At 37.2% G+C, this 15,502-nt stretch overlaps 1 long non-coding RNA gene across 1 annotated transcript in view; it reads right to left on the bottom strand.

Annotated features, from left to right (window-relative positions):
• Window positions 1-11,931, bottom strand: part of LOC141952094 (uncharacterized) — a 102,324-nt gene extending 90,393 nt beyond the window's left edge. Inside the window, exon 1 of the long non-coding RNA XR_012631547.1 lies at window positions 11,814-11,931. This is a non-coding gene — a long non-coding RNA (uncharacterized LOC141952094). The remainder of the gene's footprint in view (window positions 1-11,813) is intronic.
• Window positions 11,932-15,502: the final 3,571 nt, after the last annotated feature.

The raw sequence follows: 15,502 nt of genomic DNA, 5'->3' as shown, positions 1-15,502 counted from the left end.
CATCACCCCAGACCAAAGTCAGGAATCTAAATACTCCAGGTGAACTATATTTGTAATTATTTCAAACAACCCAGCATATATTGTTATTAACTGTATTTACAGGTCCTAAGTGCAGAGCACAGCTAGAGCATCTAACACCATGTCAGTTCAGAGAAGTTTCCATGAGAAGCAATAACTACTCTATGTGGCACCTACTGAGTGCTCATACTCAATTTTGACAAGAACTACATTTATTTTGCCAGAATGTGAAGCAATATGATTTGGCATATCCCTAAGAAGCCTTTCTTCCTCCCTCTCTGTATTTAATGTCTTGATTATTTTACAACCCCTGGGTCCAGCTGCTGAAGTTGTCAGGTTGTAGACACTTAATGACAACATTTAGCTCTTGAGATTTGATGTAAGAAAAACATCGGTCAGTGCTTTTAAAAAACAGCTCCTCGTTTTGAGTATCTTTCTTGCGAAATTGGAAGTGTAAAAATTAGTAGGTCTCAGCATGCAAACCACATATTTAAATATCCTTTCAAAATAAATATTCTGCCAAACGTTTACTCAAATCTACCGAGTCCTACAAAAAGTTTTAAGCCCTTCCTTCAGCTTCTCTCCAAACTGCTTCTTTTTTCCTCAAGATATTCAAGCATACCCTTTGTTTCCTTTTACCTTAGACATCTCCTGTTTAATTTCTTAATTATAAGAATGATACTGTTCATAATTTAGCTGGATTTATAATCAATAAATAATCAATGTAATTACAGCACTAGTGTATACCCACTGCTATCTTAACCCACCTCATGATTTACAGCTTGCTAGATATTTAGCATATTTGCTTCTGTAGTAAGAGAGAAATCCCCTTCCCATATCTTTCAGTCAGCCAAATTCCTGCCTGTTACCTCCACACCTCCTTTATAGTAAGAAATCCTTTGAAAACAGGCTCACCAGGGGAAATCCCAGTTTGCAGATACCAATCAGACTTGGCTGAAGCAACAGGTGGGGAATGTCCTTTCATTAATTAGGGCCTTACAGCTGGTTTGGCACATTGTCCTATTATAATTACTAACTGTTAAGCTAAAGCCAAAGAAACTGCAGAGCTTCATTGGTGTTCACAGTAAAAACCTAAACACCATCACCCCCAAGGCACTGTTATCAACAACCAAAAATCTTTTAGACTAAAATTACATGCATTTCAGCATCAATTTTCAAAAGAATTAAAGGTGAATTTCCAGGCCTACTTTTTGAAACTGTGTCAGGAATTGCTAATACTTAAAGTTCACACAGTTTTATTTACCTCTGTACCACCTTTGGGCTGAAAGTCCATTCCGAAATTCAGAAAAATTTAAATTTCACTAGTGAATAATCTGTTTTAATAAATTAATGCTTTGTCAAGGGAGAGACAGATGACCAGCTTTCAAGCGTTTAAGCATGCAAAGCTGTTCCCTCATTTATGGCCTGCTTTTGCAGACACTTCATTATGTGCTTGAATATGCATTATGAGTAGTCCCATTACCTTAAATGGGATTGATTCCAGCATATAAAACTGGGCCAGAAAGTAAGGCTGTGCTGCAGTTGGATATTAAGTAGTCTTATTTACTTTAATGAGTAAGATGTACATACCCTTAAGGGTTTTTTCCCTCTTTCTAGATAGGAATGAGGTTATTCTCTTCAGGCATCATATTTGTAGACTGAAAACCTTGATCTTATTTTCCAGGCAATTCTTCCTTCAGTAGAGTTTAATCCTGAAATATGTTCAAACTTTGAATTTTACAAAAAGCTGACTCAATTTTGTCATTTCAAGATGCTAACTTGTTTTTGTTCAAATGACTGCCCCTTTCTGCTCCAAGTCAGGATGTGAGAAAGTTAATAAACCTCTTTTAATCCTGTCACCTCTCTAACCCAGCACCAAGGAAGTGCAATGATGCCTTCCTCAGAAATACCAGAATAAGCACTCCAACGCTACAGAGGCAGTGCAGAAAACACAATATTATTTTCTGGAGCCTTTACTCTGAGCTTCACAAATGATTGCTCTAATCAATTCATTGGGGCTTTAGCCTGTTCAGTCATGCAGCAGAGGAGAAGCCAGGATGCTAACTTTGTCTCTGCTTCAGCTAGTGGTCATATCAGTGGTCAGGTCAACCAGCTCCATCCCGCTTGTGGGTCGGGAGAGTGGGATGGGTGCAGACCAGCTGCAAGCAAGCCCAGTTCTGGAAATCTTATATCTGATACATGACATCCATCAGGTCTGTGCCTGCATAAAGAAGGTAATTAATCTTTTGTTGAGAGCTATTTAGTTTTGCTGTCTTGGAGCATACAAAATATGATATGTATTCACAAAACTTTCAGCTACCTTTTCCAAGGCAGAATCTGGAATCTATTGTTAAAGGAATAAAATTACTCAGTGTCCTTTATCAGCGTGAGCTGCTGTTAAAATGTTATGATCTACTTAAAGAATACTCAGTAAATACCTAAGAATATGGCTTCTGGACTCTAATTAGCTGTACACGGCAGGCTAAATCTCAAGGATCACATTTGTCCAATGGTCAAAATTCCATTATAACTAGCCTTTTATTTACATGAATGCAAAATGTGTTTTCATCAAGCCTTCCTAGCATCTCTGCCACAAAATTTAAAAATAACCCATTCATTAGCAATTACTAAGTGTTGGTACACAATTTTTTCATAGGTATTCGTGCTGCAGAAGTCTGGCCAAAAGGATTAGAGCTATGGACTAAAATGAGGGGAAAACTGCAGCAACTTGCATCATGCATTATACATAGCATGAGAAATCCCAGTGGCACCCAGACATTGGAGGCAAACTTTCCTCCTTAGATCCTCATGGTGATAGCTGAGTTGGGTATTCTGTGCACGGAGAGAAAGCAGATTCCCCCAAAGTCAGGCTGACATCAAGGTACAGTAACTGAATATCACCATTCAGTAGAATCCCAGGAGGAGGAATTTGCACTGAATTTCTAACACTTTAACGCACATGTGTGAATTTAAAGGGAAGGTGATGGAAAAGCAAGAGTAATATGTGATTCTAGAATTTTAAGGGTAGAAATAAACCTATGTGTGAGGGTCTGGAGGTGACATTTCAGCCAAAGAAAGAAAATTCAGCCCCCAGTTATTAAGTTTAAGGTGCCAGCTTCAAGACTGCAGAGTCAGGTCATTTTATACCTCAATATGTAACAACTGTCACACCAGTACAAGCAGCATTACATCGTCTTTAACCTCCATCATCTAAAGTCATATTAACATACTAAAGTCAACTGTGAATAGCAAGGGAAAGAACTTAATATATCACAAAATAGAAGTGGGATTTTGATCAGTGAATATGAAAACATCTCTGCAATCGTGCAGTGCAGAAAAATCGCTAATGAAACTTGCTGTGTCTAATTATTTTTTACACCATTTGCCATACTGGCTTTATTAAGTGTGAACTGGGAAATACTCCCAACTCATGCAGAAGGACATTTCCTGGTTTACTGGGTGAATTCTAAACTGATGATGTTTCAGGGAAGAAGCAGAAATCCAAAATTTCAACAGCTCACAGACTGAATAGGCAAAATATTCACCCTACTATACTTGCTTGGAGCTTAAAGTAATTACTTGAAGCAGTATCATCTGAAGATCTGGTCCTGTATTTATCCAAAACGTTCAGGTTTATTTTCCTTTGCCTAGGAAAACTCTAGCAGAAATGGTCTCAAAGCACATCTTTTTTTTCTTTTCAGTTGTTGCTCAAGATGCAACATAATTACTTGTTTGATATTTATTTGAGAAGCAGACTCTAGAGCCTAAATCACAGCAATAAGTTTGCTAGCAAATACAGCTAGTTTCTATTATTTTATTTTTTTTTAAATTTCCGCTCAGAATTCTTCTCTCTTAGCATTTCCCACCAGGGACTTTGGTGTGACTGTCAGCTAGAAAATTATCAATTAACTAAGGGAATTCTTCCCTTTTCTACAGCTCTTCTCATTAGTGAGAAGAAAAGGAGGAAAACAAGAAAACGTTAACTGGTTTATCTGGGTATTTCTCCATATAGTCAAGATTCAGTCACAAGAAAATACAGTAGAATCAGTCATGTCATGCACTCCTCAGTAAAATGACACTATTTACAGAGCTTGTAAAAGGCCTCCATTGCTCCTAATCTTGAAATGAGGTTGCAGAAATGTTATTAAACACAGTGATTTAAGTGGTTGAAATGGGTCCTTACCAGGCAGAGACCACTCGTATCCCTCTCTCCTGATACCTCCCCACTGGACAAAGTAGGGGTGCTGGCTCTGACAAGACCTTTCCTCAGGAGCTGCCACGGGCATTTGCTGAGGGATCATTTCGTCCCCAGGCTTTTGTGTAAGACTGATAAAGAAAGGATGGAAAAGAGAAGGGAAGGAGTTTCCCCAGGGGCTCTTCCACCTTCTGGAATTATAAATTCTTCCTTTTACTTTTAGCCCTAAAGGTCTACCTATGACTCTGCTTATGGAGACCTACAGGGAAGGCAGCTCACAGAAAGCAAGGAAAAGCAGGCTGCATTATTACCCTTATTAAAGTGAGGATACTTTTTAAAGAGGGAGGGCAGAGGGAGGAGAAAAGCTCAGTGAAGGGAGGAATGGGGGGAAATAGGGAACTCCACGTCACACTGGGAGAAGAGTGAGGGAACACTCTAGACTGGGAATTTCACAGGAATTGCAGGGATCCAAGCATCACACGCCAACACGGAGTGGGTTGGAAGAACGCTGGGATTTCACATAAGTTATAGGTGCTTCAGAGGAGAAACTGGACCCAAAGTTAATAATACTCCAAAACAACATATGAACAAAAATACCTTAATAAAGTATAACTTCAACATTTCCACAGATACACTCAGTTAAAAAGCCAGGGCAAGGGAATCCACACTGGGGATAAGGGATTCCGTGTATCCTTGGGCATACTCAACTCTTCACATTCTCAGAACTTTAAAAATGTCCCTTTACCTCTCTTAAAGTGGCTGTATATCCTAGCCTCAACAGTTATTAGTAAGGCTTTGAAATTGTTCACCTCTTGAGGGTAACTATGTAAAACACTGCAGGTGTACTTCAATAATTCATTAAATTTAATCAGCCTAGTACCACCATAATTAGCAAGGTAATATATGCATAAACAAAAAGGTAATCAACATGAAATATTTAGAAAAAATATTATTAAGACAAATTCCAATAGGTGCTAGGTTATAAATACTAAACATATATTTATTTTGCATTATTAAAAAACCTCTGAATCCATTAAGCAACTGGAAGATGAGAAAGCCTGTGTGCCAAACCAACGCAAGCTTCTCCAACTTACATTTCACTGCAGAATTATGACCTAAATATCTTTGTAAAAATATTGTTTCATAAAAATTATACTGTGGTCCCCATGTTTTCAAAATAAAGCTGCAATTATAACTGGATGGACTCTTATTCTGCTACCACATATCTGATTTTCTTCAGCACATTTGATTTGGTTCCAGGTGTGCATAGCATAGAGATACTCTACGGTGCAAGTCCGACACATCCAGAGCACGTCAGCCTCAAAACACATGTGCGTGCAACTTCTCTGCCTTATTTTATGTGGGATTTTTCAAATTGGAAATATACTTGGTAGTTTTAGCAGAAATCTGCACAGTGGAGCGTGCATATGTGTTTCTACAGACCTTTAATACTGCAGCAAATTCTGGTAGCACACTGAGAAAACCCCAAACTTTACAGCTTTTACGAAGTGGATGTTGCCTGCTATCTACATATCTAGTATCACCAGTGAAGCAATATTAATGCTGTCTCAAAATTCAATTCAGTTACCTCAGTATTGAGAATTTGCCTCACATATTTGTAGTGTTGGTGTCTCTTATGCCGAAACTAAACACCAAAAGCACCTTTTCAACACAGAGTTTAGGAACTCAAGAATGGTTCCTTGCTCAGCTCTTTCCTATCCTGAATAATTATTTAATTTTTATTCAAGAACAAATGTTCTGTTTTATAGTTTTTAATCTATAAAACAGAGACAATGCACTCTTCACAGTACACAACATTGACAGAAGACTACATTAACACATTCACCCCATTAGCTGTAAAAAAAGTGAGATAACTGTTTTCTAGGACATAAGGATTCTCTTGTCTTTTTATAGACACTACATGGGTTTTTCAGCTTGGCTTTCCTCATATTATTTTTGAGCTGCTTCATGATCTTCAAGCAATAAAAGAAAGCTGTTTCTACAGATCTGTTATTATGCTCATTCACATAACAAATGTTAGACAGACATTTTTTCTGGGTTTTGGTTTTTTTGCCTTGGTATTTTTAGATAAGGTACTTCTAATGCCTGATGAATTCACAGGAAGAAGCATTGGTTCATACTGTTTTCCAAGCACTGATGGTAAACTGCACTCTAGCATTACAGTTTTGCAGGACTAGCTATGTCATGCCCAGTTTAACATCAGACAGATAAGTGTTATTTAATAAACGAGCCCCTAAATGTAATAGAATTATAGTGGGGAAATGTAGTAGTAAAGTAAATTATCTCTATATGATCACATAATATAGGAATAGGCTTTCTCCACTTTATAGTACCTTCAGACACACAGTTTATGTCTGGAATTTTAAAGATGACTTGCTGAATGATGCTGCACACTTTGCAACTATATGTATTTTAACAGTTTTAATTTTTAATATTTTTTTTTACTAATAAACATGGAGAGAGTAACCTTGTTTGCTTAGCAAAACCAGTCAACAATTTGTGCTGGTTGATTTTATTTGTAGTTTTTCTCTTGGAAATAGCAGTGGGCTACACCTAATTAGCTTTTCGACTTGGACAGCAACAAACTGATGAAATCAAGTAAAATCCATGTTAAACTAAACACTAATAAACCACATTTATGGCTGAACAACTACCCACATATTTTCTCAAGTTAAACTTCCAGAATCACAGAATCACCTAGGTTGGAAAGGACCGTGAAGATCATCTAGTCCAACTGTTAACCTAGCACTGACAGATCCCAACTACACCAGATCCCTAAGTGCTATGTCAACCCGACTCTTGAACACCTCCAGGGATGGGGACTCCACCACCTCCCTGGGCAGCCCATTCCAACGCCTGACTACCCGTTCTGGAAAGAAATGCTTCCTAATATCCAGTCTAAACCTTCCCTGGTGCAACTTAAGGCTATTACCTCTTGTCCTATATCCATAACGAAATAAATATTTTTTACCAATACTTTAAAGCAAAAATAAAATCAATGTAATCTAGAAGATAATGTAATGCCACAGCTATTTCAGGGTTGGCTGGTTTTTAGGCCTTTGGTGAGGAGCATGGTTTTACGTCCCAGCCAGACTTGTTTCTGCCCAGGGAAAGTTTAGAGTTTACAACTATGCCTTCAAACACCATTCACTGACTTTAGATTAATAAAAATATAGTTACACTTCAGAATAAAAATAGGCCATTAAACTACATTTCCCCCTCCTTGCTCCCCAGGTTGATTCTAAACATACATTGAGAAATGTAATATATTATATCCTCTACATATTGTTTGTGACTTGTTCTTAAGAAACACTGCAGAGTAACGACAACTTACATGTTTTACCTCAAAGATTCACCTAGCGGACAACAGGTCTAGGGGAAACTCAACAATGGCTGAAAATAGTTACATTAACAGATAGCCTTAAATGACACCTGTACTTTAAACTTTTCTTTAAACAAAAAAATCTTAGTTCCCACAGAAAAAAATTAGAGAAAGTCCTTACTTTTAAAAAGACAAGCACTTGAAAAGCAGTTACATTTTAGCGAGATATATTCAATCAAATTATGCTTTTGTCCTACTTAAAATTTCTAGAAAAACAACAGGTTTGATCTCCTCTAGCCTTATAACCTGAGAAGAGCTTGGTACAGAAAAGCACATTACTAAATGTTACTTACAGGTCTCCTTTTTCCTAGATTGCAATACCGGCAGCCTGCTGTTTTTTAATGCAAAAAGAAAAAAAACAAAGCCCTGCCCCAAAAATACACAATTAATACTCTGGATAACCACTGACAGTATTACTTAACTTATCCCATAAGTTTAAAAGAAGAAAAACTTCTAAGAGCATTTGTAGTGCTTCCTCAATTGGAAATTGCTTCTTTAGTAAATGTGTTAAAGCAAAAAGTACTTTTCTTCTGTAACTCTGCATCAGACAAAAATCACTTCATGACACAAAATATGTCACGGAGGAAAGACCACCACAAAACACTGTAAATAACAATCTTTCCTAACTCTAAGTTAAACTTTTACTAATATTTATTGAACACGCTTATCATCGTACATTACAGAAAATTTAAGAGAGGACTGTAACATAGAATCGGGTAATACTGCAGATAGTAATTGGAAAGGAAATGGAGTCACACAAAAATATGAATGTGTATTTCTACAGATATATTTAGGCCCACACAATTCTCTAGGACATAGGTAAACAAAGTCATGCCACTGTAATATGTAACAGGAGAAGGAAGAATATGACCTTCAGTTTATCTTTTACCTACTGCTCATAGAAAACTAATGTGCTTAATACTTGCCAGAACGTTAACAAATGCAGTGTATCATGGGATGAGATGGGAAAAAGAATTCCCTTATTAACAGCTAGTGAATCGTAGGTGTTTGGACATGAAGTGTGATAGCACAGTTTTGTTCTAAATCCAGAATATTAATCCTGGTTCCACCACTGACTTGACACATGGATTAAGTTAAGACATTTTATTCTCTGCCCTTTTTATTTGTAGGATTCTAATGCTCACTTTCAGTCAGTCCTTCTTCGCCTCCTGCTGTATACCATCCTGCCTGTTTTCCCATTCCCCCTGGAAAAAGTAGAATGAATTGAATTTCTTCCTGAAATAAACATCTTTCAGTGTATTTGTCAGCTACTTCTTTTTTAAAGCTGATATACTCTTCATTTTTCTCTACTCTTTATCTCATCTCCACTACAACAGAACGTCAGTTAATCAGGATGACTTTTGTTTGAATTTAGCAATTCCCTAAATGGGGTATAGTTATTAGCTGAGATTAGATCTACACAAATACCAAGGTATTTGAACTGTTCTGTCATTTACAACTTCAATCCCTGGTGTCTTGCTAGGATGTTCCAATTTCAGTTTGAAAGTACAACTCATACTAAATCCCAGTCCTACAATTTATACATACATCCTCCCAATCTCACAAACTACACTATTTTCTTAGGATTCAATCCCTTATTACTAGTCCACAAATCTGCTAATTGAGCACTAAGCAATTCATACTTTTGTTTCCTTTATCACATAGTTTTCTTTGTATTCATTTTTTCATTATTCCACTATTATTTTCAGATATTACCTACTACCTATATAGTCCTTATTGCATCACCAATAACACCCATATGGTACCATCAACTTCTCTAAGATCATCAAATGTAATCCTTATTTTTTCAATTCCCTCTCCCCTTTAACAGAGGTCTCTCCATTCTGACCCTGTTGCAAAACACATTTCTTGTCCTTTGATAAGGCTAAAATAAAGTGAGAGGCTAACAAAATGTTGCAGGATCAAACCCTCAGTGGAGCCACTGACTCTCCTGTTGCTGAATTACTCTTGCATGGAGCCTCACCAGCAGATCAGGCCAGCAGGATATCTGAAGAGCTGCTGTTGTTTCTCACTCATTTAGACATCACCTGGTCCTACAAGATGCATGATTCCTGTTTACCCCAGAGACAATTTGGGTGTAGAGCCTGGACAATGTACATCAGGCCACCCTAATGTATAAGGACAGTGATGATACTGACAATTTTTTTCTTTATAACTCAGAGATCATGGTTCTGCTTCTAGTCTAATTATGTTCATATAAACTACAATTAATTTTTCCTGTTTACCAATTAGCCTGGAGGATTTGCTGAATATATTTTGATGCTCAGCCACCAGGTACTTGCAGAAAATGCAAATTATGATCTATGAATTCATTTGTAATACAGCGGAATCTAAACAAAGAATGAATACTTAGCCATTTATTCATGTGATAGCATCAACTACACAAAGTAATTCTTGTAAAAATCAGTGGAGTCTTATTTCCTGGCAGTGACATGTGGATAAAAAACCCAACCCAAACATACAGAGTACCTTTATAAATAATCTGACTTGTTTTTTCTCTTTTTAATTCAGAAAACTCATATTATCTGAAATATTTTGTCTGATATTTCAGTGCTATAAATTGTTACTGTAGTACTTTTTTCAACTGGTTCCATTGTTTGTTACGTATATGTAAAAAACATGAGTATAATGAAAAAACCTTCCTAGATGCTCCCTGAGGCACTGAGATCCCAGGGGGAGTAGGAAAGTCTTCAATTCAAGTAAAAGTTTTGGAGCTTCGCCTAAAGATAACTGGAAGAGCAAAACAGCTACTGATTTATGAATAGGTTTAGTTAATGTTCCTTAACATCTTCCCATTAGAAAACCTAAGTTTCTAAATAGTTTTCTCTTTAAATTGCAGGAAAATGTTGCTTATAATAAGTATTTTTACCTTGTCACAGAGGAGTTCAAATATTTTTCCACTGAAATGAGAGGTTACAACAGTGACGAGATCTTTCATCCCAAGAAATATAATGACAACAGCTCAGATGGCTCAACAGAGATATCAGCTGAGGACCATGCCTACAGTAGGAATGTACTTAGTCCCACAGACATTATTTGGACAGTCTTAGCAGTTCATTGATTTACTAACGTCAAGTGGGCTTGTTTTACCAAGGAAAAGAAAGGTTTTGCATGCCCTTCAGTAGTTTAACAGAATCCCACAGTATTTAGTGCGGGTGTTTACACCGTTCAGCTCCCTATTTTTTCTCCATTCCATAGGCAGTGTTTTTTCAAAACATCCCAGTTAACACACTTGTCAAACAAATAATTTTCCTAGACTCACCATGACCGTACTTCCATTTTCAGAAGCTAGCTTGAATAACATGAAAGTTGGCTTCCTAATACACCCTAAGTCAGCCAACAAGCTCCAATGGTTTGCTGATTCCACTAACCTTTTCCTGATCATTTTACAGCAAAACAAAAAATATCCTGAAAAAATCCTTGGTTAACATGAAACTTTTAGTGGGTTCAGTCTAACATGTCTTTGATTTTAACTGGTAGAGACATGACAATAATTCTCTCTCTCACACAAATGTTAGGAAAAAGAACATACTTTTTATCTAGTGCCTCCTTTTAAAATTGCTGCATAGATTATCATGGGAAGTTGACATTGCCCAAGCTTTTCTTCTTTACTTAAAAGGAGAGAAGATATCAAGATACATAATACTGTACCTGATTTATGAATGATTTGGTTTATTGCATCACATTTAAGAAATAATCTCATGATTTTGTAGTATACAGCAATTGACAGCTAGTGAGTTTGATTAAATATTGAAGCTGAGGCATTTAATCAATGTTGATAGCCATTTATGGGAGGCACATTGAAGCTCAGACATTTAATCAATCCTGATAGCCATTTACGGCAAGCATTATATACCACAAAGCAATAAAGATTATAGCTATTATACAAAAACTATACCACAAAAAAAAAAAAAGAGAAAAGGAAAAAGAATATCTCCCACTATTCTCAGAAAATGGGCCCTGTTAATGTTCTCTGGATTCTCCAAAGAGATGATCGGTGTATATAAAGTACTTTACTGAGAATGAACGCCTGTCCTTGGCATCAGTGCACTTTGGATGTAGATAATGTGATGATGGGAATAATCTCCACAGCAACCAATTTAGCCATTTTGGAAGTAAAACACTACAGAGAGATCGGAGGTACCAGCAGAGAGCAGTGAGAGGATGGAAAGTTACCTCCTTCCGAAGAACTAACAAAATCCTTAGAGATCCTGGGGCCAGCAGAGCCATCCATCCAGGTATTCCTGCACCACTGTCTGACCACTCAGTCAGGAACTGCATCCCAAGGGGCCTGACTCTTCACTGCCTTCCACCCTGGCAAAGATTTACATCTGAGAGCATGGGACTGGAAAGAAAGATTAAAATTCTGTGTGTGTGCTGCACAGCTTTTTTACACCTGCTTTCCCACCGCCCCCCCCCCCCACCCCCCACCCCCCCCGCCTCAAATCCCCAATCTTCCCTGCCAAAATCACTCCTTGAGAGAACCAATATTCACTAGATTCCAGAATTTTAATCCTATTGAGAGTATTTATCAAGTTTTTATGAAGTGTTTCATTACAAGGAAAAGCTTTACAGCTGCTTCTGCAGAACAAAAGATACAGTCAGTAAGTTTTACAAAACTTTTGGCGCATAAAGCAAAATCAAAACCCCATTCAATATTGTGGGCAGCTCTGACTTCCAAAATATTGAGCCCCTTTATTTTTTATAGTCTGTATTTTGAAAAAAAACCTCCATCTGAAGAAGGCACTGTTGATACTTATGCATATCTTTCCATAGCATTTTGGTCAAGGATGAACAGACCTTTAGGGGCAAAATTATTATTGCTAGACCACTAAGAATACTAGTTGTATGCTTTTGGGTCACATAGTCTTATTTAAGAAGCAGATAGCTAAATGTTTTCTCAAAGAAACGGCTGGGTCATATCCTAATTAAATCAGGTTTAAGAGATTGTCCTTAGATAATTATTCATTACAAGGATTTCTGCCCTTGCTAAAGGATTAGTCCTGCTCGCTGTTAGGTTAACTATCTGTTTGCCTGACTTGCTTGTTAAATTTGTAGCCTAAGAATATGTCAGGCCTCCATGTAAGTGTACTTGCATTAATGAGAAAAGCATCTAATCAATGCCTAGTACATCTTCCCTTCCCCTTTCCCTGCCCCTAGCATCCTCTCCCAGACAACCTCACCACTGATGACAGCTTTCATGGAAAAGCGTTCAAACAAAATGCAAAGCAGTGGCAGCAACTGATTCACAGCTTTCTAACACCATGATTACCATAATTACATTGTTCAACCGCTATTACCTTACCTGCTAAACACACACAATAATTCCTTTCTCTACTATGACTGTTCTTCACATGTATAATTTCAGCACTGTATGTGCAACAGGAATGTAATAAGTCACGTATGAGTGGGTTTTACAAGTTACGGTTCCAAGAGCTGTTAATTTAAAGCCATTCACAGTATATTTAAATTTTACAGGTGGTGTTATCAATGGTGTCACTCTAACACATTTATATTGGTTTTCTGTTACTTTTGAATTTTGCATTCTCTTATAAAGGCAGGGTCGACTCCATTAATATACTAGAAAACACTGTCAAGTGCTTCACCTTCTCAAAGTGTAGTAGTTATCATATTCATCTCCTCCTTCCTACAATTCTCTGTTTGGGTAGTTCAGTGACCCCAATATATGATGCTAGTAATTGGGTCCTTGAATTATTATCAGAGAATTTGCATACACTTCCCTCCAACCTTCCCTCTCCCTGGGAAGCAGAAATCATGGAATCATTATTTAAGAAATTTAAAGAACTAAAAGGCAAGTGGTTATACATAGCTGTTGGTTTTGGGTTGTTTGTGTTTTGTTTTTACTGCTGAGTAAATCTGAAGTATAACTATTAAAAGATATCTATACAGCAGTAAGTATCAAAAGCAGGACTACAGCCCAGCAACCTACTGGATCCACCAGTCATCGAGACCTATAGAAGCGCTTCAAAATTAATTTAGCTTTTATTCAGAGAGCTGCTGACACTGCAGTGGATTTGGCCAGGTCAATAGGAATTTTCAGTGCCTAACCACGTGAACCTTCAGAACTACCTAAGGTTTCCTAGGTATCACGGACATTAATGCAAGTTGTGGGGGAAGAGCATTTCTCTTTCAGCATACAGCATGATGAAGACAACTTGGATTTCTGTCTTTTCTATAGATCTGATGACAGACATTTCGCAAACCAGCAATCAAAAATAAAGCCATTAAATTATTATAGGACAAAGTTGCCAACCTGAATAACTATGTCTTGTTTGCATTATCTGAAACTAACATACACATATTTTATTTTGTATTAAAAGTCATTTTTCTGTTCATTGAAGTATACTTGTTTTGCATTAGTGTTGCTGTATGATCACTGGGATGTGTACAAAGACCTAAATTTCACGTTTCCACCACAGTGAAATGTCAGGATTACCAAGTTACAAGGTATATATAATTATAACAAAACGCAACTTCATCAAGGAGGAACTAAATTATGTTTGAACAGAAATACAGAGCAGAAAATTTATGATTATTTACATTCTAGGTGAAATACTGTCCTATATAAAATGCCTTGTGCAGCCCTAATAACATTTATCCTGCAACAGTCTGATTCAGCACTCGATTTTTCCAGCATTCATCCTGACAACCACCCGATTGCTCCAACGGCATGAATCCAGAGTCAACAACTGAAAAGGGACAATCTTGTGCACTTTAAGACTATAATAGGTCACTCTGTTATGATTCACACTTGTTCTGTTTTTAAATAATAGATTAATAATTTATTTCTGCTGGTTGTGAAACTTAGCATCTCTACAGATCAGTGTATTTCCTCTGCTTGCTTTAGAGTGTTTGATAGCACTTGCATCTCCTGCTGTGTTCTCAATTGTAATATTTTCACTCAATGCAGCTTCAGTTAATTGGCAAGATGCAGGACTATTGTGATGAGGCTGGTCTTCAGACTTGTATCTTCATATTAGGTGGATTACAACACTTTCACTGCAATTCTTAGCTTCAGAGCTGTAGTGGCTTACCAAAGAATGGTTAGAGTGCAAGTAAGATGTTCCCACGTGTACAGCTGATGTTTAGGTTGAGGCAGTTTGCATTTTTTACAGAGGAAACTGCTACATGATAAGCAGAACCACCATTTTTTCTTGGGTTGGGTTTTTGTTTTTTGGATCCTGGCTCAAAGCCAAATTTTTGTTTGAAGAAGTGGTCCTTCTTAGTACATTTTATTCAAAAGGCTTTTATGTCTGAAGCAGAATTACTAGTAAAGTAAAAGGATAATCATTACACAAGAAGCAGGGTGTTCTCCTGGAACGTGGGAAGTCTCAGCACTTTCAGTAAGAGAAATGGGTAGAAAATGCCATAGAACCAGATTACTCAATGTACCAGAGCTCTTTTAACCCACATAAACACATAGTCTTACTGAGAAAAAGGTTGATTCAAAAGCACTGTTTTAAGATAAATAGTCTAAAATGGGCTATTGGATATTCTAGCATGGAGCATGGTGTTCTGAACAATGTAATTTTCTTTCTCAAGCAGTATAAAAATGTCAAGGGCCTCACATTTGAGGGGGAAAAACGGCCACTGTAAAGCATTCAGAAAGCTCTGTCATACTAGCTACCTTGAAAGAAAATTAATACAGAACACACAAAAATGGGAATAGACACAAATATGGAAACCAGCTGAGTTTCATGGCAGCATTACATGGATTCAAGGTTCTTTAATGAAAAAGGAAAGTTTAGCAGATGAAGATGTAATTATTGAAGAGTGCAAGAAACTACAAACTTGAAAGTGAATGGATAGGGCTGCAAGAAAGAAAAGAAAAAAGAATCGAAACC

This window comes from Strix uralensis, chromosome 19 (genome assembly GCF_047716275.1).
Source record: "Strix uralensis isolate ZFMK-TIS-50842 chromosome 19, bStrUra1, whole genome shotgun sequence".
Taxonomy (NCBI): Eukaryota; Metazoa; Chordata; class Aves; order Strigiformes; family Strigidae; genus Strix; species Strix uralensis.
Note: the sequence above shows the minus strand (reverse complement) of the source record. Positions and strands in the feature narration are given on the sequence as shown.